This window comes from Culex pipiens, chromosome 1 (assembly GCF_016801865.2).
Source record: "Culex pipiens pallens isolate TS chromosome 1, TS_CPP_V2, whole genome shotgun sequence".
NCBI classification, from domain to species: domain Eukaryota; kingdom Metazoa; phylum Arthropoda; class Insecta; order Diptera; family Culicidae; genus Culex; species Culex pipiens.
Genome location: NC_068937.1, coordinates 17894196 through 17921024, shown reverse-complemented (window position 1 = coordinate 17921024; position 26829 = coordinate 17894196). Strand labels below are relative to the sequence as shown.

Here is a 26829-nt window from a genome sequence, read left to right as displayed (position 1 = left end):
TGAATTATTTCGTTACACCCCGCAAAATTTATTAATATTTTCGGAAAAATACTCCTAGATGATACTAAGCCAATAAATTCAAGAATAGTTGATTAAAATTTTCAGCTACGAAAAGATTGCTTCTTTTTAATAAACCAGAATGTATTATTCATACATTTGAAACACCTGGCTCACCTTAAACCTTCTGACTTGCTATCTGCCATCCACACATGGTTCCAGAATATCATTACATCAAAGAGATGACACTCACTAAAGCTTATGGTCGTCTTTTTCAAAACGCTCTTCAAAGGCAACATCCCCTCCATTTGTATCGATTTGCTGCTCCAAGATGAAAGCCAGCCTGGTTCGAAGGAATTTCTTGGCTTTGATTGCGGGGATGATGCCATTAAATTTAGGGGGAAACCAATCTGGGTGCCATCTGGTGACATCTGACGGGCACTAACGATCCACCGCGCCGTCAGCTGACTCGGTTGTAATGGCTGTGGCTTTATTTGGGAGGATTTTTTCGAGTTGAACGATTTGAAGACATTTTTGGGTCAAAGATGAAACGCGAAAAGTGAAAAGCGGATTAAGTTTTAAAATTGTGTCTAGAGTTCAATCCAAAGTTCTTGAATCTCTCAATTTGAAGGTTTTTTGAGGACATTTTTTGACATCTTCAAGTAATAACCAACTAATTTCAACTATTTACTTTCAACACTCCCCCGCACTGTCCCAATTTCTTACGATTTTCACAGCTGAAAGTTTTCCCCTCCCCGAAAAACTTACTAGACTTGCTAGACCCACTGCTCAGGAAGCAGTAACAATGTTTCGACTCCTCCCACTCCAACTTCCCCTTCCGGTTTCCCAACCGCTGATCAGTGGTGCGTGGGAAGACACTAGATCCTCGAAATTAAGTTGTACCATCGACAATCTGCTTGGAGGGAGGAAGGGGAAATCTGCGTGGGATTGCGCTGATCCAAGGCGAGGTAACTCCGAAAAAGAAGGAAAAGTAGCTTTTCCGATTGGGAAAAGTTTTTCCTTCTCCTTCAGCAAAAAAAAAGTGAAAATAAGTGGCGTGGGAGTGATTGGCTGGCAAGTTCTAATGAAGGACTCTGGACGCTTGAAACTTATTTCAATTTTGCTCAATTTGGAGCTTGAAGGCTGACCATAAATTGGGCGCAGGTTCGGAGATTTATGGCTGGTTTGCTCTTTTGGAAGTTTAATGGAAATTGTTTTTTTGGGGGAGGAAAAAAGTTCACTTTGATTGATTTTCAACTTTGAGCTATTAAAACCAGTCGAGAATCCTCGAAACCTCAAGGTGAATCAGGGTAAGTCAACCACATTCGACCGAGAGAGAGAGAGGCCTGGTCACACTCTCAAAGGAGTAGGAAACACCCCTCATTTCCATTTGACCGTACTGGTCAAAGTGGAGAACACTCACAATCCCCACTCTAATCTAGATCTTAGAGCTTTAGAGCCTTCAAATGGACAGAATATTCAAATAGGTGGCACACGTGTCCAAAAATGTAAGCTCCCTGGCGGTTTAAAGCTATCTGCCGAGCTCTGGAGCTTTGTAGTGGTGTGGTATTTATGGATTTCCTTCGTAGAGAGCACTCAGCCGGAATAGGAAAAGTGTCTTTTTTCTTTGCTGCTGTCTGGCTTTGTGCTTTGCCAGGAAGAGAAGCTTCTGAAAGAGCTAGAAAAAGCCTAGAAAAATCGGAAAATTAGATATCCATCCTAATAGAAACATTTTCAAATATATTTTTTTCCAAGGCCATCGAAATTGACAGTTTTTTTCTAAAAAAATAACAAATTAACAAATTAACAAATTAACAAATTAATAAATTAACAAATTAACAAATTAACAAATTAACAAATTAACAAATTAACAAATTAACAAATTAACAAATTAACAAATTAACAAATTAACAAATTAACAAATCAACAAATTAACAAATTAACAAATTAACAAATTAACAAATTAACAAATTAACAAATTAACAAATTAACAAATTAACAAATTAACAAATTAACAAATTAACAAATTAACAAATTAACAAATAAACAAATAAACAAATAAACAAATTAACAAATTAACAAATTAACAAATTAACAAATTAACAAATTAACAAATTAACAAATTAACAAATTAACAAATTAACAAATTAACAAATTAACAAATAAACAAATTAACAAATTAACAAATTAACAAATTAACAAATTAACAAATTAACAAATTAACAAATTAACAAATTAACAAATTAACAAATTAACAAATTAACAAATTAACAAATTAACAAATTAACAAATTAACAAATTAACAAATCAACAAATTAACAAATTAACAAATTAACAAATTAACAAATTAACAAATTAACAAATTAACAAATTAACAAATTAACAAATTAACAAATTAACAAATTAACAAATTAACAAATTAACAAATTAACAAATTAACAAATTAACAAATTAACAAATTAACAAATTAACAAATTAACAAATTAACAAATTAACAAATTAACAAATTAACAAATTAACAAATTAACAAATTAACAAATTAACAAATTAACAAATTAACAAATTAACAAATTAACAAATTAACAAATTAACAAATTAACAAATTAACAAATTAACAAATTAACAAATTAACAAATTAACAAATTAACAAATTAACAAATTAACAAATTAACAAATTAACAAATTCGCAAAATTGCTCTCTTCACTCAATTTTTAAATTTCCGTGTTCAGTAGGCCATTTTGTAAAATTATGTATTATTCAAGGATGCGTTTTTCCTTTTTAGTACAGTCCATACTGAATTATCGGAATCTTCGATTATCCGATGGTTTGTATGGAACTTCGGATAATCTAATCATGAACAAGATTTTTTTTTTGTTTTCTTACTTTTACTATCAAATTCGAGTTCTGCGACCCTATTTAAGTCAAATTTGAATGATTGATGTCATATTAAATCTAAACCATTCCTTTTTTCAATATATCATCACCGCCGTTTTTGCGGCCATCTTGGATTGAATAATTCTTAAACACTTTAGAGTAGTTTAGGGGTCATACTTAAGCAATCGACATCCAAAAATAAGAAATCGAAAAAAACTTTTTTTTGTGATTCGATTATCCGAAGTGAAATTTTGACAAGGCCTTAGAATAATCGAGTTTGGACTGTACTTAGTTTTTGTTGTTTTATGGTCTATTTAGCAAACTTCAACTATTTTATTTTGCCTGGTACCGGATTTTAATAATTTTCAGGTAACTTTTACATTTTTTGAGAGTTTTTTTTTCACATTTTTGGCTACATATTTAAATAAATTTGCTTAAAAAAACTTCATTAAAAATTTAATGCCAAATTTTAACAATTAAAAACAAATATTAAGGTAAAATGCCTAATGCATTATTTTAGTAAGGTGTCTGTCAAAAAATTACTGAATAACAAAGAATTTATGAAAATTTTAATTTTCCTGGAGTTTGATGCATTTTGCCAATCTGGCAACCCTGTGATATTTTTTTACAGTTAGGAAGATTTATCAAACTTTTAAAGGTCAGATGAGGTAAGTTTTAATGAAAATGGCATTCAATTGGATATCTTTGTTTTTGACATTGAAAGACTTAGCCGATAAGATATTAAAATTAAAGAGCTGGTAACCCTGTCAAAAATATCACCATCAAAAAGAGATTTTATTAAATTTTGAAAGCCGGATGGGATATATTTGGAATACGCTTAAATGAGAATGAATTTCAAGACTGACTTTCTTAGCACCAGTAGATAAATATGTCTATACCTCTGGAATGAGTTAAGGGGTTACATACATGTAAATCGGCAAAAATGTTAGAGTTTGGTTTGAGCACCTACTTAATTTGTTTTCAAAATCTGTTTTCAGGGCATTAAAATATACATTTTCATCTTTTTACAAAACAAATTTGAAGACATTTGGTTGTATCATTTCCGAGATACAGCTATTTGAAGTTAGCAGTTTCAAAAAACGGGTGCCACGATATCTCAACACTGCTTCGACCAAATCGGCTCAAAATTTTGGTGAAAACTCGTTAAACCAGTCCCGTGTGCATGATGAAGGCCGATTTTCAAAAAGTTTATTTTTCTGTTTTTCATGTAAAAAATCGCCATTTTTTGATTTTTGTATTTTTTTTTTATTCAAAATTTCAAAATCGGGCTTCGTCATGCACACGGGATATGTCTTGGGAGCCTTCACCCAAAATTTAAGCCAATTTGGTCCGTCCCATCTTGAGATATCGTGGCACCCGTAGTTTGCTTTGCACATGGCAAACATCTGAGCATAAATCGTTTCTAACTCAGTTAGATCATGAAATATCTTCATGAAACTTTCAGGAGTGATCGAAAATCATCTTTTAAGTGGATTTAATAAATTTTCTGTAATATGAAATTATGTGATTTTCTACATGTATGTAACCCCTTAAACAAAATAAAGATCTGGCAACCCGTCAAAGAAATGTCACCACTTAAAAGGGATTTGACGAACTTTTCAAAGCCAGATAAGTTAACAGTAAATGTTTGTTGGAACCGTTTTTATTTTAAACTTATCAAAGCGTTAATAATATTGAAAAACTGGCAACCCTGCCAAGAACTATTGCTTCTTGCTATTGCTTTGTTATTTTTTAAATTTTGGATGGCTGATGAAAATTGCACCTGAAATTCATAACACTTTTGTAGTTGTAGTTAAAATTAAAATTAAAACTAAATTTAAATGTCTGAAAGACTGGGAACACTTCTAATTGTTGTCATGTGAGGAATGTCTTCTGTAATTTTTCTTTATTTATGTCAAAAATGTGTTATAATTCTTCTTCTTGAGAAAAATTTAATTGTTTTCACAACAAGTACTAATTTTAAGAGATTATGGGTCATTCCATCTCAACTGTGCACGAAAAAGTGCAAATTTGAAAATTACCGTCTCCGATCCTACTCAAATTTGGCAGGGTTGTTGATACTATCAAAACATGCAAAAATCCCAAATTTCATCCAAATCGGACCACCCCCTCCATTTTTGTACCTCCCCAAAAAATCGACTTTTTGGCGATTTTTGTGCGAAATCCCTATTTTCAAACGGTGATAGCTCAGGAACCACAAACCTTAGAAGGTCGGTCTTAGACTCAATTTTGAAGGAAATTGGACGTAGAATCCATTTCCGAGATCAAAATTTGGATTAATTTATTTTTTCTACCTGTATTGCGCAATTGAAAACTTTAAACGGCCGTATCTCAAAACACCCCATCTTATTTTTTTGATTTGACCTCACCATCGTGTTCCCCGGCCAATTTTACATAAGAATCACTTATCGACAGAAAGGAATATGTTTCGTTCCAGAGATATCGAATTTTAAAGTTTTGAGTATTTGAGATTACCTACATTAGCTTCATTCGCCGCATATACTAGAAGCACTCAGGAGCACTTTTTAATAATTACTACCTGATGTTGTTAAAAATGATTAATTTATTTTTTATTTTTATAATTTCACGCAATTTTCAAATAGCTAATACCTTAATCATTTTTTTGTTCAAGGCATATTTATTGGGTTATTTTGAATGTACCGTTTTTTTACGAGTTGCTAACCGTTTTAGAGTACCCCGAGGCCATTACTAGGGCCTTTGTCATGAGCGGTAGCATAATAGTGCCATTCAGCAAAAACTCCAAAATCTGCTTTATGGTTCAAAAGATGGATTATATTAAATCGATTTTTATATTGTGAGCCAGCTCCATTTAATTAATGGATGGTTTTGGTCAAAGTACACTTAGTAGCCGTATTGTGTTCCAAGAATCCGAAATGATAGAAGAAAAAAAACATTATTGTTCGGACGGTGTCTAAATCATCGCTACTAAATTTTGGGAACTAGCTGAACTTTGTGATTTTCTTACATTTTTCAGTTTTATACTTTTCAGAAATCCTTTTCCTACTCCTTGTGATCGTCCTTCACTAGAGTACAACGTATCAACAAATTTTATTCATTTTAATTCATATTTTTTACTCAATAATGTATCGTGCACTTATTGTTCAGTAAATCTTGCAAGTAACAAGATCAATTGCATTTTTCTGCTCGCTGCATCGGAATCCAATTCTGCCCTGTACTGTGTGTCGTTATTGCTCTATCCTGTGGGTTAGCACAGAAATTCATCTCATTTTTTTAAGCGGATAAACATTTGCGATTTAAGGTGAAGCCTTTGATCATTTTCGAAGAAAATTGATCATCACTCTAAATTGTTCTGTACTGAATTCAATTTAACGAATTTCTGCACCAAATGTAATCAGCATGTGCCGGTTGTTGCCTTCTTAAAGCCACTGAAAGAATTGTTGGTCTAAATCAAATGTGTTTCAAAAGTTACATAATTTTGAGTTACAATCATTGACATCCTAGTTGGCAATCATTGATCAATGGCGATTTCCATAACTTTGCAATTATTGGGATAATCGTTACCAAAAGGAATCAGCTTGTTTAGGGCACTATTCTAAACAACTTGTAAAAGAAATGTTGTCAAAATATTAATAGCGACGCACAATTTATATCCAGAACGAAAAATCATGGCAAAGATGGAAGTCTTCACGTTAACGCCAGATGCCTACAGTGTTATACAGTTATTTTGCCCAATTTGCTAAAGATTATTTAATATGAAATCTTATTCCAATAAATGACCAGGTAGCAGTTATTGAACAGCGCTTATGAGTGCTTCTAGCAGATGCGGCGAATGAAGCTAATGTAGGTAATCTCAAATACTCAAAACTTTAAAATTCGATATCTCTGGAACGAAACATATTCCTTTCTGTCGATAAGTGATTCTTATGTAAAATTAGCCGGGGAACACGATGGTGAGGTCAAATCAAAAAAATAAGATGGGGTGTTTTGAGATACGGCCGTTTAAAGTTTTCAATTGCGCAATACAGGTAGAAAAAATAAATTAATCCAAATTTTGATCTCGGAAATGGATTCTAAGTCCAATTTCCTTCAAAATTGAGTCTAAGACCGACCTTCTAAAATTTGTGGTTCCTGAGCTATCGCCGTTTGAAAATAGGGGTTTCGCACAAAAATCGCCAAAAAGTCGATTTTTTGGGGAGGTACAAAAATAAAGGGGGTGGTCCGATTTGGATGAAATTCGGGATTCTTGCATGTTTCGATAGTATCAACAGCCCTGCCAAATTTGAGCAGGATCGGAGAGGGTAATTTTCAAATGCTGTTCCGCTTCAGCTGGAATGACCCTTATAACATCACGATATTTTCCGCTGTGCAGCAACGACTAAATCAATTTCCTGCAACTTTTCCGAAACTCGTTATTTCGCAGACAAATTTCCAACGACAAGCCAGCAGCATCCGGCCGTTGTTTGTGAAACTTAATTTGCCTCTCTACATAACAAGTTGCTCGGAAACTTATGCTTTTCTCACTTGGTCCCCCTCAATGGTGGTGGTAACAATTCAAAACGGACGAACATTCACACATATTCCATTTTTCATTATTTTAATTGCCTTTTAACAAAGTTACGCTCCAATTAAAACTCTACACACTGGCACAAAACAGCGCAGCTACCTACTAATGTGTGACTGAGTGTGTCTGATTTCCTTAAGGGGACGACTTCCGGCGTGATGAAAAACGGCGGCGCCGCTGCAAACAAGCACTTTCCGCCATAAATTATCATATCATCCAAAGTTTTGCTCGCTCATACCTACATTCCCCAGCAATATGCAAAGTCGCAGATGTCGCAAAAAGGTAGTAGGTAGTTTTGTGATGCTCTGGCGCCAATATGTCATAATTAAGTTTCGGCGTGTGTAATTCGAGGACTGTTAATGGGAACGCGTTTTCGCATAAAGTGGCGCGGAAAAAGTTTTTCCATTTGGTGATGAGAGATTGAAATGTTGAGGGTGGTTCTGAGAAGACTATTCAAATTGAAGTTTTTTGTAAATTAAAGAAATTGGAAATAAACATTTTACAGTTGGAAATAAACATTTTACAGTTGAGAGCAAAATGATCCCGAGTTTAACTGGGAGATTTCTGTTAAAATCAAGAGGATAATACTCTCAAAATCTGTTCATTTCTGCGTTCATTCTCTCAGTCTTTGGGCTGCTTAAAAAATCGAGTTTTACTTCTCTATCTTGAATTATGTCTGAACATTGACCTACTTTCCACTTTACTGCCCAAAAGATGGTCTGAAAAATGTAACCCCATAAAACCCCCCATCAACCAACTCACTTTAAAGCTTCGTCCCAAAACTCCATGGGAAAAAGCTGGATCTCAAAAAAGGGGTGGTCAACCGCAAGAAGCCATGTCACGTGCCTTCTCGATTTCCCAGAGTGTGTCATACCGTATGGGTGACTGTATGTGTGTATGTCACAGTAATTTATCGCAACTCAGTGCAAAAAAAAGAAGAAGAAGTTTAGTTTCACTCGACTGACTGGTGGGAAAAGGGAAAATCCTCGAGCTTGACTTAGCGAAGGAGAAATCGCATTTTTTTTCTGCCCAAACAAAAGCTCCCGGCATTCGACGACGATTTTTCTCCCCTTTTTACGGCTGTGTGTGTAAGCTTTACGTTACGATTCCCGGGAAATGGGTTCACTTTTGTTTCGATTTGTTCCCAGTCGGCGGTGACGTACGTGCGTGTGTGGGGACGATTTTGTGCCGCGTCCTAAAAACGATGCTACGATCTAGGATTTGAGTCCCTTTATTGGTTTTGAACACTTTGAATACCATAAAACGGGGTGACTTTGATAGGTTTGCGATTTTTCCGCAAAAGGAAGAGTACAATTTAAATACTTACGGAATGGTTGAAAGTCATACTGACTGTGGTAGAGAAGTGTTCAAAGTACCTCAAGAAGAACTTTTCATGAAATTTTGAAAAGTTTAAAAAGTTAGTTAACTATATTTAAGAAAATGTTGATGAAAGTCATTATTTTAAACTTCTCAAAGTGTCAAGATTTTCTCAATGAACATGATTTTGAATCGGAAAACGGAATGCATTTTCGGATTCCTTGGACAATTTTCTACTAGGAGAAGGTTTAATAAGTTTGTAAATAATAAATAATATGTGTTTTTGAAACACTATTTAAAAAAATCTCCAAATTTATAAGCAATTTCAGTTGAACAAATTCGACGATTCGTGCTTCAAATTCAGTATAAAATGCAATATAAATCGATAATTTTATAAACAAAATTAGTTTTAACAAATTTCAAGCAAATTTCCGACTTTTTAACAATTTTACCTCAAATTTATGTGTATTTTGTTAAAAAGCTTATAAACTTAGTTTACTAAACATAAACATTGATTTTTTTTCTTAAAAACTATATCAGCTACTTTAGTGATGGTACATTTAACTTACAAATGAAGTTTGAACATCTTAAATATGATTTTATCAAGAAAAACTATGACTATCAAAGTCACCCCGGAATTTAAACTAAGAATTTTCAACGTAACTATTTTTATAAACACTATTGAAAAAACTTTTTTTTCAAAATAGTGCATGGACCTTGTGTGGCCTACCCCAGTACATGTTTCAAAAATAATAATCTTGAGAAAAACCTTACCTGTTGCAAAATATTCCAAAAACAAATTGAAATCCTATCAAAGGCACCCCGGTTTAGGTACCCGAAAATTTGGAGTCTTTAACAAGTCTTCACAAACTTTAATTTCACAAAACATGAATCTTCTTTAAGTCTAAACAAACTAAAAATTATAAAAAAGTATTTTTGATTTCGAGGTTCTTCATCGTCTCCACAGTCTTTAAAGTTCTCAAATCAAAAAATCAAATTTTTAAGGTCTACACGATCTGCAAAAAAACTCTCCAAAGTGTTTTTTTGTTTAATATTTTAAAATATCTGAGCTCTCACAATCTTGAAATCACTAAATCGATGCCTCTGTGCTCTCTTATGCTAACTAGATAGGAAAACCAGCAAGCTTAGAACAAGAGAGCACAGAGGCATCAAAATGCGTAATGTCTTCAGTTTATTTCAACTCTACACTAACTCAAAATCATATGAAAATCATGATTTCGAACATCTTAAAAGTCTTAACTATCTAAAAAACACAATTCTGAACATTTAAAAAAAATACACACACTTCTGAAATAAGTCTTCAAATGTTCTACAACTACAAGTCCACACTTACTCAAAATTTTTCAAAATCTTCTAATGTTTCGTTAGTTACAAAAGTCCTAGAAATGTAGCAAATAATCGTAATATGTGTTTAAGTGTTTAAATATTTACCAAGGTTTGAAAGTCTAAGCTTATTTTCAGAGTTTTCCTCAATCATCATATAAGTCTCCACAATCTTAATGAATCAGCTATTCAAAATCTTTAAAACATCCAAAATGTTTAAGAAATTAACAAACTTGAAAGTGTTCATCAACTGAAAATTCTAACATATTACAGTTACAATTTTCTAATTCTGAAAGGTCTAAACAGTTGTCTCTATCTTTAATATAACTTTTTTAAAGATTAAATAAATAACATCAAAAAATACATAAGATTATTCTACAAAAAATCACACAATCATTAGTTTTAAGATCTAAGCTATTAAAAATTAGCTAGAAAGCTATATACTTCAAAGTCTCCAATACAATATTACAATCTTTAACATAAATTAATATTTTCACTTTTTCAAGTCTACACAACTACCAAGTTATTAGAAATCATGTGCAATTCTATTATATCAAACAGTTCATTATTTAAAAGGCTAGCAATTCTCAAGAATTATCAAGAAATCTACAAACTTCAAAGTCTCCACAATTTTCATTATCTTTACAAATTGTTGAAAATTTTCAATTTTAGGTCTGAAAGTTTTTTTCTACTCTCACAATCTACAAAGTGTTTGAATTTTTTTTAGATCTGATTTGTCTACTTTCACAATCTTGAATATTTCTAATAAAATCTTATTTCAAAAAAGTCTCCAAAAAATCCAAGTAATATACAATCTTCTTAGCAACTTCAATCTTCAAGCAAATATTAAAAGTTATCTAGACATCTACGAACTTCAAAGTCTCCATAATTTTAATTTCACTGTTTTTTAATTAATATGTTTTGAAAGTCTTTTGTACTTACACATTTTTTAATATTTTAAAATCGATCAAATTTCGACCACCAAAATGTCTTCTAGCTAACAAATATCCAACATGATTAAAAAATCTTATGAGCCTTAAAGGTTCCACATTCTACTAAATCTCTACAAAGTGTTTGAAAAATTACAGTTTGAAAGTCTATTCCATTCTCAGATTCTTCAATATTCGTATTTTTAAAGTCTAGACATTTTCAACAATCTTCAAAATATGTCAAAATGAGTACAAAAAAAACTTTACTGTCTTATGAGCCTACAAAACCAGCATTTTGATCATCTCAAAATTCTACACAATACTTTAAAGTGTAGATGTTCACTCTAACAAATATTTAAAAAAAAATGATGTTCGAACTGAATTCAATCATCATCAAAGTTAAAACTTTCTAAAAGGATCTGACCAATTAAGAGCCCAAAAACATCAAGAAAGTCCACAAACATCTAAGTCACCGCAATCAACCTAAGGCGTCATCCATAAAGTACGTACGCTCTTAGGGGGGGAGGGGGGTTACCGTAGGTGTGACAAGATGTGACGGAGGGGGGAGAGGGGGTTTGCGATACTGTGACGTTACATTAGGTTTTTTTTATGATTGCATAATATTAATTCGAAATGTACACAATTAAATTAAATCCTCTTTTCTACGAACTACACAGGGATTTCAAATCTGTTTGCATTATTCAAGTTGTTTCAAGTCTACACATCTTCCAAGTTACTTAAAATATTGTTGAATTCGATCATCATAAAAGTTTTAATAATCCTAAAATATATCGATTTGTACGATCCTAAAAATAAAAAAAATAAACAAACGTCTAAGTCTCCAAAACCTTCAAAATTAACGTTTTGATCATCTTAAAAGTTTCCACGATCCAAAATGTTGATAATCTTTGAAATCTGATCAATTTATTTTATGATAATCAAATTTAAAAACTCAAAGTGATTCATCATTTATTGTCATCTGTTTGTTTTTAATGTCAGTCTTCACGTTGATTTAAGTCTACATAAATTCCAAAAAGCCTAAAAATCTCCTTTAAATCAACCAACACAGAAGTCTACACGATATTAAATTATCACAACCATCAAGATCTCAAAAATATCATCAAAACCTACAATTATCTAAGTCTCCACAATATACTGATCCTACATACTGATCATCACAAAGGCTCCAGAAACCATAAAGTTTAGAGTCTTCAAAACATAACAAATATCTAAAAAAAAATAATAAATTTAAAATTATTTGCAGTTTTCAACATTAGTCTCCACGTTGTTTAAAGACAATACAAAATCCAAATTGCTCAAAATTCTCCTTGAATTCAATCATAATAGAAGTCTTGACAATCTCAAGCTATCAAGATCCTTCAAGATCTCAAAAAAATATACTACAATTATCTTTGTCTCCACGATGTAGAAAACTGGCATGTTGACTATCACAAAAGTCTCCACAATCCATAAAGTGGATCTAAAATAATGACGAAAGTTACAAACTTCAATGGTCTGCATTTTTCATTATTATTCTTCACGTTGATTCTCAATATACAATATACTCAATGTCCCTTGAATTCGATCGTCATTACGATCTCAATAATTTTTTAAGCTAGCAAATATGAAAAATAAACAATCTTATAAACATTAAATTATCCACAATCTAAAAAAACGCAACAAAGTGTTTAAAAATTTAAAGTCATTTTGATTGCCATTCTCACATTCTTTAATATTAAACAATATTAGTATTTTTAAGTCTAGACATAACCAGTGAAAAACTGAAAATATCATAATCTTAAAGATTTCAAAATGTCAACAAAAATAAGTATCAACGAAGTTGACTTTATAGCTGTCGGCCACCATTGCTAGTACCAACCACTAGTGTCTTCCTTTTTATCTACAAGGACTTCGCCGCCCTGGGCTCCTAAGTGATTGATCCACACGGGCGGGCGAGTATCAACTATGCCGAATAAAAATGTAAAGATTTTTTAAATTCCAAATTGCTGTTTCGAATTTTGGAGTCTTTGGAGACTTTTGGAGAGTTTGAAAATTATGGGGTCCTCAAGTGTTACTGAAGATTTAATAAATCTTGACATTTCCAAATAGTGTAGAACTTAGTACGGAAGATGAACATGGGAGAACAGAGATTGTGGAATATGTGTAGACTTAGGAGTTAGATAATGAATTTGATAATGTGTGACTTTGAGTATTTTATTCTCTTTTGGAGACTGAGTAGACTGAAGCTTGGATAATTATAAATTATGTGAAAATATTTTATAAATTGGGGAGATTTAGAAAATAAAAAAAAGCTTTAAAATATTCCATGATTATTTAGACTACAAAGTCTCTAAACTCACCTTGTCTCATTTGTCAATTTGCAGGTAATTTTTTTTTATAAAAGTCTTCACATACAATGTCTGCACAATCTTTAAAATTACCGAAAAAAAAACCTGTCACCATTTTAAAGTTTCGTTCTGCCATTATCCGCAATGTCCCCAAAAACTCATTAAACTGTAATTTTGACAACCCGAAGAGTTCCAAAATAGAAAAAGTCTACACTCTCTTAAAATCACCAACATCAAAAATCCATCCAATTCATGACAATTTAAAAATTATCAAATTACTCATTTATTTCAGCAATGTTGGCCATTATAGCCAATAAAAAGTCTCCACAAAATTGAAGGTCTACACAAGTCTACACAACTCTCAAAAGCTGAAAAAAGTTCCCAAATTAGCTCCACCAACCCTTGGCGAGCCTGTGTGTCAGAATGAAATATGGAAAACATTCAGCTTTACTGCGTGTAGAGATAAGGGGTGGGACGGAGCGGTGGGATTGAGAACCCCATGAATAGTTATAACATTTGTATCCCTTTTTGAAAGAGGATCTCCCGAGGGTCGAGTATGAGAAATGGCACAAATACCAAGTTAATAGAATCATTTTGGCTTTCAGAGTGGAGAGGTAAAATATTTGGTAGAGCTTTTGTTTACATTTGAGCTTACCAGATGATGATTTTTATGTGTTGATATTTGGCTTACCTGAAAAAAGAGAAATAAAACATAATTATTTATATGAGACTAAATTTCCTCGATCGGAACAAAGAATTCATCCATCAATTCCCCTTAAGCAAACCAAATCACCCCTTTTCTGACCTCCAATCGCCTCTCCACTTGGGCCAGCACAAAATTGAAACGAATGCCCTCTCGTCCCCATAAACCAATCATTTCCAATAATATCAATCCGGGAGATTCCCCTCCCCAGCTTCCAGAAGCCGTTTTGTCTGAATGCTTTATCTTGATTATGAGAGCAGAGGACGAAAAAAAAGCAAAAAACTATCCTTTATCGTCGCTGTCCCACTTTGTGTCCTTTTTCCCTTCCGTCCCGTGTGTGGAGACTTTTGTGGAGACTGTGCAAATTTATTAAATTTATGGACATTCATTACTGCTATCCAGCTTTGCGCCGCAGAAGCGCGCCGCCACAATGTCTAGCAGTGGTGAGGAGCTTGCTTGCAAGAATAGGACACAAAAAGCTCAGGCTTTTTGCCGCATCCCCTTTCTTGTCATCAGTGAGAAGAGTTAGAACCAAAATGGGGAGTTGAGGGTTAAAACGAGAAAAAAATATAATTTTAAGTGGCGACATCTAGTGGCGAGTAGCTGCAAGTTTAACTTGCATGCAAGTTCAGCTCGCTTTTAGCCCGCCATCTAGTGGCGAGTAGTGAAAGCAATCGTTTTGTAGAACAATTTCCATTTTTTTTTTGAATTTTCTTCCAGAATTCATCTCACCCTAGTTTCCCAAGTTAGTTGAGGAATTTTCCTCCCCCGTCATAGCTCAGCACTTTGTTCGTTCGAGCGATTAGGATGTGAATAAATGTATGATTATTCGTGCCCGAGACGAGCTTTGCTTTGTTATGCAAATGTTTAACGGCGTGTCATGAACCGTCGACGCCATTTTCGTCTTTTTTCCCGAGATGAACTCCACCGATAAGAAACGTAAATGTTTTGCGCTATCAGGATTTCAGTAAGTTTGTTTTGCTTGGCAGGTTATGATAAATTTAGTGTTGTGTTTTTTTCTTCTTCAGACTATAAAACGAGTCTCAACATTTAGATTCTCGCTTCGCGATGAATATGTCACATTTTTGTGCGCCATATTTTCCCCCTTGTCACACCAAGAGTGCCGAAAAGATACGTTTTTTCGGCTCCCCTGAGGAGAATGGTGAATGGGTTCAGAAATGAGATGGCAGAAAAAAAAGGTCATTGAGAAGTGAGCCAAAAAACCTCGAACCGAATGGGATTCGGGAAGGGAAGGAAAGTTTCATTCTGTCAAAAAGACAGTGAGAGAAAAAAAGAATGGAAAGGAAACAATGGTCGCGTAGAATAACCGAAGACGAAATTGCTATTTGTTTTAATAAAAGTTTTGTCAGCTTGCCACATATACAACACTTCCTTTCTCGCTAACTTATGTCGTTTTGTGTTCGAGATGAAGAGTGAGCTCTTTTCAGTTGGTGACAGTTGTTGGACGCACTTTTTCACTGTCATATTGCGTGATTTATTTTTTGAAAAATTGTGAAATTTTTTTTTATGAAATCGAATCTTTGAAAACTACTTAAAATTGTAATTCAAGAGCTGAGAATAATATAATAACAAAAATACTGCCATCTAGCGGCAAATAGAGAAAGCATACAACTTGCATGCAAGTTAAGAGAAATTTTGTCCTGACATCTAGTGAGGAGTTGCCATAACTTCAACATATCATTATCTTTTTCGAAAACTGTGCATTTTGACGTCAGTCTCTTGGGTCACACAAATTTGTGTTCCGTGGAAAACCAGGGTGAATCGATGTCATAAAAAGGTGAAGCAAATTGGTTACTGCAGAATATGTAAATGAGCATCTAGATCTCACATCGACTCACCTCTTATTTGACGCAGAAAGGTTACCCAAAATTCAATGCATAAAATTTACTTTTCTGATTGACTTTTGGCAACTTGAAAAAGCTAAACAATTTTGAAGTTGGAAAATTCAACAAATTGATAAGACTGTAAACACCGTATGAGCTCGACAAATACAGGGGCGATCAACGTGCGCGGTGGGATTCAAAGAACAAATCTTCTTCTTTCTGCGACGAGGTTTGTTTGCACAAGGTGGGACAACCCCCACGTGTGACAAGACAAAGACCTGGAAAGAAAATAGCTTTTTATACCGACCAGACGCGAAAACTCTGCTGGAGCTTTCCGTCCTACGGGGTGGAACCAACTGTGACAAAGAGTCGGATTTGGGTTGATTTTCAGCTTAATAGTGAGGTTTTTTTTAAGAGTTTATTATGACATCAGTGAATTCATACTGGTAATGAGAAAAGGCATATTTTTTTTTTAAATATTTGCGTTTATTTTTCAATACATACCGAAAATTTAAAGTATTTTAAAAGGGCACGAATTTGATCACTGATATTTTTAAGGACTTTTTAAATTGAATAAAAAATATCTATTTTCTTTTTATTTTTCCAAAAAATCATGGAAAGAATTTTTATTGATTCATATTGACCAAAAATCAAAATTTTCTAAACTAGCCCATAATTTTTGCATGGTCCTCAAAATCATTTTCCCATCACTACATAGATTTTTTTCAAAATTCAGGCTAAAAGAGTAATAATATTTATTTTTTAAGCAATTCCGCAGCAAAACTACTTTCTTAATCTGTCATTCACGAATGACGGAACAGCCTAATTTTTATCAGCAAAACAAAACAGTACATAAAAGTTGTTTTTTGCAATTCCGTCGTGAAACTACATACTTTTCCTGTCATTCTTGAACGACGAAATAGCCTACTTTTCTGTACCAAAAATAACAGAATCGAATAGCAACACTTTTCAAAATAAATGCTGAAAAGTTCTACTTTTCAGCACTGAAATGGGTGCTGAAAAGTTGAACTTTTCAGCACTTGTTTCGAAAAGTAACACTTTTCAACATTTTTTTTATTTAAACGATTTATTGACAAAATACATGAAAATTCGACTTAAAATTTCACTCAATGGGTGTTTTTCGAAATTGCAAAAAATGTTGTATGAAACTCGTTGCAAAACTTGATTTTTTCAGCACTCGTCGTATTTATCCAACTCGGTGAACCTCGTTGGATAAATGTACGACTCGTGCTGAAAAAATCCTCTTTTTGAAACTTGTTGCATAAACTACTATTTTGCAATTCCTTCGTGAAACTACTTACTTTTCCTGTCATTCTTGAACGACGAAATAGCCTACTTTTCTGTACCAAAAATAACGAATCGAATAGCCACACTTTTTTTAAAAATAAATGTTGAAAAGTTCTTCTTTGCAGCACTGAATAGGGTGCTGAAAAGTTGAACTTTTCAGCACTTGTTTCGAAAAGTAACACTTTTCAAATTTTTTTTTGATTTAAACGATTTATTGACAAAATACATGAAAATTTGACTTAACATTTCACTCCATGGGTGTTTTTCGGAATTGCAAAAAATGTTGTATGGAACTCGTTGCAAAACTTGATTTTTTCAGCACGAGTCATACATTTATTCAACGAGGTTCACCGAGTCTTTTTGCAACTAGTTGCATAAACTACTATTTCAGCATCCATTTGAGTTGAACTTTTCAGCACTTGTATTCAAGGGTCCTGATTGCTCAAAATCAACCACTCCATTCGCGAGCACAAATAGCAGGCGACGCGATACTGCCCTGATGAATTCCTACCGTTTGTCACTTTCAATCCATTCGCTCCCGAACACTCTCTTTTCTACTCTCCTTCTCTCTCTGATCGGCTCAGTCTCCGATCGCCGATCACTCTGAACTGAACACATTTTTTCTCTGATGCGCTGCCTTATACTCATTGATTTGGGTTGCCTAAAATCAATGTTATCAATCAAATTGTGCATTTATTTTGATTTCATAACATTATAGCCATCATTCAAAGAAACTTCCACCAAGAAAAAATCAAATTGATGGCAAACTGAGGGCGTGGAGACAAAAAGACTGCCACGCTGGCATTTTGTGAGAATGGTTCTTCGCTGAGCATGGTAGTGTGTGAGTGTCGTCGAGCGACGGAGTAGGCAAAAATTCTCACGATGTATTTGTAAGCTGAGTGAACAGTTCGCGCCACTCGCTGGCTGCTTGCGAGTATCATTCGCTCATGAATGCTAGCGGGTTAGAATAGGCGACGAATGGATAGGCGATGAGTGAGTGGTTTCTGTTCATTAAACTGAAAATCAGGACCCTTGCTTGTATTGAAAATTACAACATTTAAAAACTGCTACACAATTTTTAACAAGGCTAAAATTAGACTTATTTTTTACACAATCAATGCTATTTTTTATTTCTTATAAAACATGCAATCCAAAAGACAATTAATTTATTACATTGACTGGGATGGCAACACTGTCAAAAGTTTTCAACTCTTATGGTAAATTTATATAATGTTGCTTAAAATGGCTTCAGAAAAAAAAACGAAGTTGACTTTATAGCTGTCGGCCACCATTGCTAGTACCAATCACTAGTGTCTTCCTTTTTATCTACAAGAACTTCGCCGCCCTGGGCTCCTAAGTGTATGAAAGTATGGCACGGAGCGACGGCGCCGAATACCCATATTTACACAAAGAATTTTAGAGCGCCCGCCGCGGGATTCGAACCGGCGACCTCTGGATTGTGAGTCTAGTTCGCGGTCCGATTGATCCACACGGGCGGGACAAATGGCTTCAGAAACCGTTTATTTTTTTCGCTGGTCAAATATTTAAAGAACCTTTCCATTTATTTGAAAAGATAGGTAAGCTGGCAACACTGTGCTAAAACTGAGACTTCACTCCGGATGTTGTAAGTTTGGTTGTTTGATACTTTCAGAACTACTTGTTCATAAATCAGCTTACAATTGATTGAACAAGTTTTATTAATTTTAATGTTTATCTTCAGGAGAAAAATTATTATTTTTAAAACAATTAAAATCTCGTCAAATTTAAATAAAAAAAAAAGCTTTTCCCTTAGTTACATCATCACTTCCTTCACATCTTTTCTTAGTTACTTCATCACTTCAGGGTATCGTTTTTTATTAGCAGATTTAAATACAAAAGATCCAAGAAAGTTGGAACTGGGCCTTTTCCATATCAATTTGAAGCACATTACCCAATTTGTTTTTGACAATGGTTTTTTTATTGTTCAGAATTGACTTATGCCCTACAAAAATCGTATCTTACCTGTATTGTTTAGTTTTCTTTTTAAAATATTTTAACTTAATTTTATATTAATTATTTGTATTGACTTGAAGTTAATGGGAAATAAGACAAAATTTGTAGTTAAAAAATAATGTACTTTTTACAAAACATTTACAAATTTCCAATATAGAGCACTTATACAAAAGAAAATTTTCAAAACAACAGATGTTGTTTTTGCTATCAGAAGCAACTTTTTTGTAAATTTGGTAAGGAAAATGCTATCGTTTCCATTTAAAAAATTTGCTGCTTTATTATTGTACTAAATGCATTGGAAAGCGAGAATTCTTTGCATAGTAATTCTCATCAGCTGAAGTTTTAAAAAAGGTCCTGATCCAACTTTAAGATTTTTGAATTTGGGAACAAAGGATTGAATTTTGGAGGACTCAAAATTTTAATTTAAAGCAGTAATTATTTGGCTGCAACATTTTGTTAGAATAGTAAATTGTTGAGAGTAAATTTTTGAGCAGCAGTCAACCTTTATTACAAATTAATTTCAATTTCAGCAAAGTTTTCATTTAGTACTTCAAACTCAGCCCATTGAATGAAATTAATTTGGCTGTCATAAATCGCAAATAAAACGAATTACAGTCCAGACTCGATAATCTGAAGTCCTGCAAACATTTTACTTCGGATAATCGAATCTTCAGAATCGAACCAGGAAAAACTTTTTTTTGCTGTCTTATTTTTGATTGTCTAGCCCGAATAAGACTCCATAATTGCTCTAAAGTGGTTTGGATTTTTTAAATCCAAGATGGCGGTAAAAATGCCGGTGATGAAATATTGCGAAACTCCATTTTGGCAATGAAACAGACAATCAACCACTGAAATTTGGCTGAAATGAGGTATTAGAAAGCAAATTCAACGCTTACAATGAAAAAAAAAATAAAAATTAAAAAAAACTGAAATCTGCAGTCATAAATTCTTCAGTAAATTAAATTTTACTGAAATTTCAGCTAAGTTTCACAGATCCACGCAAATTTTTACTGAAATTCAGCATATAATATACTGAAAATATCAGTAGAGCAGTTTGCACTAAATATTAATTGCAAGCGAACCTAAGAATTTGGTGTATGAATATTATTTTTACCTAATTTTCACAAATAAATAATTAAAATGAATTGAAATAATTCCACACTGTAACATCAATCCAGCAAAAAAATCCTTTGGAGATGCCGGGGATTGAACCCGGGGCCTCTCACATGCGAAGCGAGCGCTCTACCACTGAGCTACATCCCCAACTCATACTGTTCCGTTTCAAATTGTCATCCAAGTTCTACCCGCCCAAACTCGAGCTGCTCCAAAACGAGCGGAAGGCCAGCGGAAGAAGAGCCCAAACAAAAACAAACACAAACTGATAGAAAGACACACACACACATGACAGTCGCGCGCTATTCAATTACACGCGGTTTGGCCCAAACAAAAACGATTTGGCCTTCGCCGGTGAAGCGTGAGAAGTGGTGAGAATAATGGGTCAAGTGAAGCGACTAAAATGTGAGTAACGCACCATGTGTGGGACCAGAAGCCACGATGCTGATAAGCTCATTAGCGCCAAGCGCGAGCACTATCATGCGTGAACGATGGAGGAATAGGGTTGAGGGTTCTATTGTTGGCAGGGTTAAATTATTGATAAATTTAATACATTTTAATTTTGTAGGTTTTTTGAATAAATTGATAGGATACAAAAATATCGAATTTTATCAGCAAATACATTCCTTTACCTTGACCCAAAAACCACGTGGTGATGAGTCAGACAGAAAACCAAAACCTGACAATTCTTATTGGATGAGTGCGTATAATAACTGTCACAAGCACACACACACACACACACACACAAATCCTCTTTCTCTCTGCTTGCTGGTGTCAACGTCAACGTCCAACGCTCGATATGATTTGTCACGGTGAGTCGCCGTGACTATAGATATTGGAAAACTGACGTATTGAGCTGTCACGACGCGACGCACTCACGAAAGCTATCGTGATGAAACTTGACAGGGTTTGTTTTGGGTGAGATTCTGAAAAGGTTAACACTTTTATCGATGCGGGAGGCTATTTTTGGGTATCGATTGTTTTGAAGATTGTGAGAAAACATAACGGTTTCCCAAAAAATCTAATCAAAAGTTAAATGTTGCATATTTTTTTCTTGTTAGATTTCAATGATGTTGTCAGTATCTAATCAGAATCAATAAAAATCAGTTTGATTTATTTTGTTATTTTCAATTTCTGGAGCAATACGACAAAAGGGTAGATGAGCAACAGTTTTAACTACATATTTTGCTTATTCTCATGCTTCAGGTAACTTTTTCAAGAATTGCTGAGTGTTGAAATGTAGCTGGGGAGGCCAGCTGTTATTTAACACATCAAATTTAGTGACAGATTAGCTTGAAAAGCTTCTTGTTTGGTTAAATAGCTACCTGTTGTCTTGGAATTGTCAAAATAGCTTCAGCTGTCAAAATGCTTAACAATAAGATTTTGTTATCCAAAAAAAATTATAATTAGTTAAAAATTATCACAATTTTAATACATGTATACACAATCGGACAGTAGGTTTCAAGAAAATAATTTCATTCATATATTTTTATTAATAAGTTTTCCTATTTCTACCTTATTCCTATGGAAATTTCGAAGGTTTTCTTTAGTATTTTTTTTTCTTCTCTTGCCAAATCGATTGTTAGAATATCCAATTACATCTAATTGAACTATAATACAAATCATAGTTGAAAGTAACTCCAACATTTATAAGGTTAGGGGAGAGTGGAGAGACTTGATCCCCGGGGACACTTGATCCCAAGCCTGTATCTCGTCAGCATGTGGGTAAAACTATTAGCTTTGTTCTAGAAAGTTGTGCGAAATTAACTAAAACTCATTGTAGAAAACAAAGAAAAAAATTAAAAAATGTTTAGATTGAGTTACACACATTTTTCTAAAACGAGCTGCAAAAAACGTCCAAGAGATCTTTTTTTCTTTGTTTTGATATCTATAGAAAACACTCAAAAATTATTCAAAAAAATATTTTTTATGCATGAATTGTTTGATAAACTTATCAACTCCAAAACCCTTACGCATTTGATGTTAAATTTATCGTCATACTATTTTTACAATCAATTGTTTAAAAAAGTGCATTTAGGGAGACTTGATCCCTGCATTTTTACAGTCACTGGAATCAGCCTCAAGATTAATTAATTGGGCTGGGTTTTTAGTACATAGTTTCCTTTAGTATAGTTGTACATAACTTACTGCAGTTTGAACTTTTTTTCAAAAGTTTTGTAAACAAAAATTTTCAGCTTCTGTAAAAATGCTAAATTTTGGTCTAAAAAATAATATTTTAGGTTTTTAAATATTTTACATACTAAACTTTTATACTTTGAACACAAACGTACAGGTTTTATGTGAAATTGCTGTAACTTATAGAAAATTTAAAGTTTGGATGAATAAGAAACATTTTGCTTAAGATTTCTGCAAAATGTTGAAAGGGGGATCAAGTTACCCCTTACATTTTTAAAATGCCGGTTTAAAATATTTTTTTAAAACGCTTGGCATGATTCGAATAGTTCATCTGATGAAATACCCTTATTAGCCAAACATAGATGAATGTTTAAGCTTTCAATTCATGCAAAAAGTTTATAGTTTTGTGAGAAATTAACAGAGTTATGTGTGATACAAAAAAAGGGGATCAAGTCTCCCCACTCTCCCCTACAAGTAAGCGTTCTTTTTTTGGACCCCTTCGTAACAAAATTTCTATAGAAATTTAAAAATAATGTATGGAGCGTTACACGGCCTTCACGGTTTAGTCTAGGTTCAGTTAGGCCGTTGCAAATATTTTTCAAAGTTTATGTCGCCCCCCCCCCCCCCTTCGAAATTGGTCTGAAAAATCAGGACGCAAAAATTTTTTTTTTCAAAAAACTTAAAAATTTCAATGAAATTAGAAGTTAAATAAACTGAGAACAATCTAAAATGCCTTTTATGCATTGATAATCATATTTAGCATGTTTGGACTCGTTTTAATTTTTTTTTAACTTTTGTGGAATTCCAATGTACATCACCGCAAAAACTTTATTTTCTCGCAAAAATAAAATTTTCGTCAATACTCAGAAATTTTGGAAACTTATGATTGCAAAACAACTGGACAGATGTGTAATGCATTTTAAAACACTTTTTTCATTCAAATGTTGAAACCATGGCTCATAATTTAAATTTTTCACCTTTTTTATTTGTTTGACCCCCCCCCCCCCCCCTCGACTTTGGTCAGAGTCGAGGGACATAAACTTCAAAAAAAAAATTTCAGTGGCCTTACGGAGAATTTTATGTTTTGTTTATTTATTTTCTTAATTTAACATCAAATTTGAGTTCTGAACAACATTAGAGCATTTTTAGGGGCATATTTAGGCTGAGCGAGCTAAAATAAGGTTAATTTTGTGATTCGATTATCCTAAGAATTTTTTTCCGAGGACTTCGGAATGTCCATTCTGGACTGGAATGCGAAATTGTCTATTGATTATTTACTTACAAAATAAATTGAATTGAATATTATCATATTTTAGTTTCTTTTCAAGGCTTTTTATCTCAACCATAAACTTTCCAAACTTCAAAATCATAAAAATAGACCGTTACCATGATAAAATATTTCCTAAATGCAAAATTCTGGGAACCGTGGTGTAGGGTTAAGCGTGATTGCATCTCACCCACAGGGTTGCCAGGTTGCCAGATAAATCTGGGAATGCCAGATTTTTCAAGTGTCAGCCAGAATAAAGATTCACCCTTCTCTGTGCCAGATTTTGACAGATTTTTCACTTTATGCCAAATTTGAACAACTTTTAGATAAAAATTCCAGATTTTTCCAGATTTTTTATCGATACTTTTCCAGATTTTTCAAATTTTGACCTGGTAACCCTGCTCACCCAGTCGACTTGGGTTCGATCCCAGACGGTCCCGGTGGCATTTTTCGAGACGAGATCTGTCTGATCACGCCTTCCGTCGGACGGGAAGTAAATAGGGGGGGGGGGGGGATATGGCGTCGCTATTTTTAAACCACGTTATCCACTTTTTCTCATCGAAACCGACTACTTTATCGACTTCATTTTGCTGGGCGAAATAGGAAGCCGTCTATTTTAAGACGATGACTCAGCACTTTTCCACTCTTGCACTTAGAAAAACCAGATGGCAGCACGATGTAACGCCACGTCCCTATGTTGAACCCGGACTAACCTAAAGGTTAGGTCGTTAGCTCAGTCCAGGTGCAGGAGTCGTCTCCCTGGGTCCTGTCTCGGTGGAGTCGCTGGTAGGCAGTTGGACTAACAATCCAAAGGTCATCAGTTCGAATCCCGGGGTGGATGGAAGCTAAGGTGTGAAAAGAGGTTTGCAATTGCCTCAGCAACCAAGCCTTCGAACACCTAGTTTCGAGTAGGAATCTCGCAATCGAGAACGCCAAGGCAATGCTGTAGAGTGAATAATTTGTTTTTTTTTTAAATGCAAAAATTTTTTTTTCGGGAGTTCAACAGCCCATGATTTGAAAATTCCTTTAAAAATAAATTTTTAAAAGCATTTTTGAATCTTCACAAAGCGTTTAAATAGTTCTTATTCAATTTCTGTATTTTTAAAGTTTCGCCCTTTTGAAAACATACTACGGATTTTTTAAGAAAATCATTTGTTTGACAATTTTACTTGTTTCATTTGACTTTGTCAGTGTTTAAAACGAAAATATTGTCCTGGGGTCAACTCTCGTTGAGTTTTCATCTAGTATCCCTTACTTTTTACGTCGAATAAGTGTTCAGTATTTTTATTTAAGTATCCCATACAATATTTTGATATAATTTGGTGCGACTTAAAATTTAATAGAAACGCTCAAACAATCGAAAAAGTAACTTGAAATTATGAAAAACTGCAAATTCACAAAAGATTATGATTTAAGGTTGTAGATTAGGCCTGAACGTTTTTAGTGCATCAAGAGATGCTGTAAACTACCTCCTGAACACGAGACATTGACGTTATTTAAAAAATATTATGTTATTGAAAAAAATTTGAAGTTATATTAGTAAACGAGCGTCATATTTTTAAATGTTCTTTCTCTTTTTTATTCCTTAGGATCCTGTTTGGCGCTATTGATTAGTTTCACCTCTAATGTAAATTTCCTTGATTTTCTAATTTGTTTAAACCAACACACACTTTCTTGAAATAGATCTGTCAAGTTGTTAAACCGAAACGAAGGCGAAAGCACGCGTTTTTCCTTTCCACCAAACCGAAAAAATACAGTCCGTTTTAATTCGAGGAACAGTTCCGTTTTTGTGAAATATGAATTTTATTTGAAAAAAAAGTTAAAAAAACAATTTGTTTGATTTTTGAATTTAATTGCTTTAATGTGGTTTCCTCAAAAAATCAGGGGGCAAAATTATTTTATACTGAAAATTTTAGTTTTCATTGAAACACTTGTAAAATCAATTGTATGCTGTTTAGAAAACATTGCATTACGCTAATTTTTGCACTTGTAATTAAATAAAAGCTTTTTAATATTTTCTAATATTTTTTTTATTTTGGGATCACAGGAAAAAAAACGTAAAACCTTAATATTTTTTTTCTTATATTCATAAATATTTCCCAAATTTGTAGAAGTAAAATACCTGCAATGATGTTGAAACCATTTTGTGATACTTTTCGCCTTTTTTGTTTGCAGATTGGACTTGAAATTTGAAATTTATTGTTTTTTTTAACTGAGGAACAAACACTTTTTTTAACAAATTTTGTTTAAGAAATTTCAAATTAATCTAAAACCAATTTAATTTCAAGTTTTTCTCTCCCCCAGCCCCATCAAATTTTCAACAATAAATCAGAAAACAAACAATTCATTAGGTCGTGCTGAAGACTTCTTAAATTTAAAAGAAATGAAGTCAAATGAAATGAAAAAAAATAAAGAGATTTTTTCTGCGCTGTAAACAATCGCAATATTTAGCTTGTTGAGCTTGTTTTATCATATTTACAAATTTGTGAAATTTTGATGGACAGTACAGCAAAAAGTTTTTTTTGTCTCGTTTTTAATTGCATTGCTTAGATATTTTTAAAACAATGAATGCAAAACAAACCCAAAAACTCACATCTTGGATGGACAAAAAAATTCATTTTTCGAACCACCCTAACACGACATAGGTCAATCTAATGAACACAGGAACTCTCAGATCTATTTCAGGCATGTTGAAAAAACTTTTTATCGAATCGTGGAAAAAGGCTTTTTACAAATTTGGATTTTTGGGGCAAAATATCTTTTTTTGTATAAAAAAATATAAAAAAATAAATAAAGAAAATGAAATTCACTTTTCTTTAAATGACCCAACCTAACCCCTAATTCCCATCCCCAGCCGCATGACAGTTGCGGTCAATCGCCTCCGGCAAACAGTTCGACCGACAGTACCGGAACTGGTTCACGATGCAGCTGCGCGCTTCCGCCGGCAGTGTCTGTATCAGCGGCCCAGTTATGGGGAACCCATTCTCCCGCGGAAAGGAGGCCAAAATGATCGACAGCTGGATCGGTCCCACGATCGACGAGGAAGAGCACTGCCTGGCGATGGCAAAGTTGTTGCACGATGTGGCACACAC

At 33.6% G+C, this 26829-nt stretch overlaps 1 protein-coding gene and 1 non-coding gene across 9 annotated transcripts in view; both read right to left on the bottom strand.

Moving 5' to 3' along the window:
• Positions 1 to 26829, bottom strand: part of LOC120421415 (uncharacterized) — a 241760-nt gene that overhangs the window by 200835 nt on the left and 14096 nt on the right. The gene's annotated exons all lie outside the window — the stretch shown is intronic.
• Trnaa-cgc (transfer RNA alanine (anticodon CGC)) lies at positions 20413 to 20484 on the bottom strand. The gene has a single exon. It is a non-coding gene; the product is annotated as a tRNA-Ala (tRNA).